Below are 2,217 nucleotides of genomic sequence, written 5' to 3' on the forward strand. Positions count from 1 at the left end.
GGGGTTTGAGGAGTCCCAAGCACTGTGTGACAGGTAGAGCCCAGGCGTACCTTAGGTTCACCTGCTTGGGTGGCAGTAACATTGGCAGTGTGCCCTGGAGTTTGTCCTACCTGTTTTGTAACAGTCCAATTTCCTGTTGTTTCTGGATCCTGGGAGTCCTTAAGGTGGGTGAGGAAGATGTGCCTGTTGGCAGCTCCCAGAGCACCTCTCTGGCTGCCACTGTGCTGCTCTGCTCTGTGCCATCGGCGCCCACTCACTGATGCTGCCTCCACCAGTCTGCTTCAGCATCCCCAAGGCCCTGTCCACACCTCTGCATCCTTCATTGGCCTGTGAGAACTCATTATAGCCCTGGGATTCTCACCTGCCTGAGCTCTGAAGTTGCTGGGTTAACATCCTCACTGTTTGTGCTTTTTTTTTTTTTTTGAGAAAGGAATTAAAATGCTTTAATTAAAAAATCACAAGTGGATGATAAAGAACATAGAAACTGAAAATTTACAAAATGCGTCATGGATCATGGACAGTGCTGAATAGCAGAAAGGAATGATGGATGAATCTGCATTGTTCTGGTTGCTCCTCCTGCCACCTGTCTCCAAGGAAAGCCTGACGTTGATTAGATACTGAGCCAGGCTAATGCTGGCAGCAGATCCAGCGATGGTAGCCTGCCTATCAGTAGATCCTTCCACTGGGTTTACAATTTCGATCTGCGCCCCAGACATTTGATGGATCTCATTGATTTTGGCGCCTTGATGCCCAATTATGTAGCCAATCAAGTCATTTGGAAAGGTGAGTTCCTGAGAAATGGTCTGAGCAGATGCATTCAAACCTGCACTGAATCCAGTATTGCCATGTGTCATAAGAAAATGAGACTGATGCAACTTGGTCAAATCTGGCTGTGGAGTGGCCTACTGTCCTTGAATGGCATAGGCCTCTAGAGATGGTCCCTCTAGGTCAGGGTTTAGGCACATGAATGGGGTGGTTTGGGGAAAGCTCGCACTGTCATGCCTGTGTCCTGACCACTTGCAAAGATGATTGGAGACCTTGATGGCTTGGGTTTATATGGGATGGTCATGCCCTCCCAGGGGAACTCCAACATGACCACGTGGATCTGTTTGACATACTCAGTGATGATTGGGGAGTGATGGCCTACTCAGTTGAATTGGGGAGAATTTCCCCTGCTACTTGGACTTGAGCACCTGTCCGCTCTGTATTTCTTAATCTTGCAACCATCTTTTCCAATGAGAAAGTCACACTGACTAGCAGGCACTACCAGCCCCAGAGTGACCAGGGGTCTACTGGCAGCTGTGCTATTGGTCATACAGCTGTCCTCTTCCCGTTTGTCAATGATCATAGCAAAGGCTTTGAAGATGGTATTAGCGGGCCCAGTCAAAGTGATAATTTCCTCAGGACAATTCCCTTCTGAGATGTCAATACATGCACCACTTTTATACATACTGCCATACTATTGTCTGTTGTATTCTGCTGTCTTTCCTATCCTCTACTATCCCTCCTCCCCTCCCCTCCCATCCCATCTTCTCTCTCTATCCCATTTACTGTACTTCATTTCTCTCCCTTGTTTCCCCCCGCCTTTTCCTTCACCTCCTCTTATATGTAATTTTGTATAACGATGCAATCTGTATACAGGGGGAAAATGGGAGTTCATAACCACTTGAATCAAATGTATGAAATATGATATGTCAAGAGCTTTGTAATGTAAAAAAAAATACATGCACCACTCTCCTCCCGCATCTTCTTAACTGATCCTCCTTTCTTTCCAAGGATACTGCCAACTTTCTTTCCATGCATAAGTAGCTGGATGACACATGTAAGAGTGACATTTAGTTCACTTTCAATTACATCAGTATCCATGTTGAGCAATGTTATAGGAAGCTGTATTTTGAGTGTTCCAGTCTTTGGTCACTGGTGGGGGTGAAAGTCAAAAACTGCAGGCACTACACGATGAAGGGGGAAAGGGGGAGCAGGTGGGGAGAGAAAGGCAGGGAGGTTGGAACCCAACAGGGGGGCAGGCCAGAGGGTGAGTGCCTTCCCACCCCCTGAGGTCAGAGTGCAGAGGGGAAAGGGGGTGAGGGAGTAGAGGAGAAAGAGAAAGGGGAAAAGCAACCCGGAGCAGGTGGAGCAGGTGGAGGGAGGCTAGGCGGGAGGGGGTACAGCTGCAGCTGCTGCCTCTGCTGGCCTCCCCTCACCACTTGCTCTTGATCA

General features: G+C 48.2%; 1 pseudogene; it reads right to left on the bottom strand.

Moving 5' to 3' along the window:
- Nucleotides 1-455: 455 nt before the first annotated feature.
- On the bottom strand, nt 456-1,893 carry LOC101967057 (poly(rC)-binding protein 2-like; annotated as a pseudogene).
- Nucleotides 1,894-2,217: the final 324 nt, after the last annotated feature.

The sequence above is a fragment of the Ictidomys tridecemlineatus genome, chromosome 8, assembly GCF_052094955.1.
Source record: "Ictidomys tridecemlineatus isolate mIctTri1 chromosome 8, mIctTri1.hap1, whole genome shotgun sequence".
In the NCBI taxonomy this organism is placed as follows: Eukaryota; Metazoa; Chordata; class Mammalia; order Rodentia; family Sciuridae; genus Ictidomys; species Ictidomys tridecemlineatus.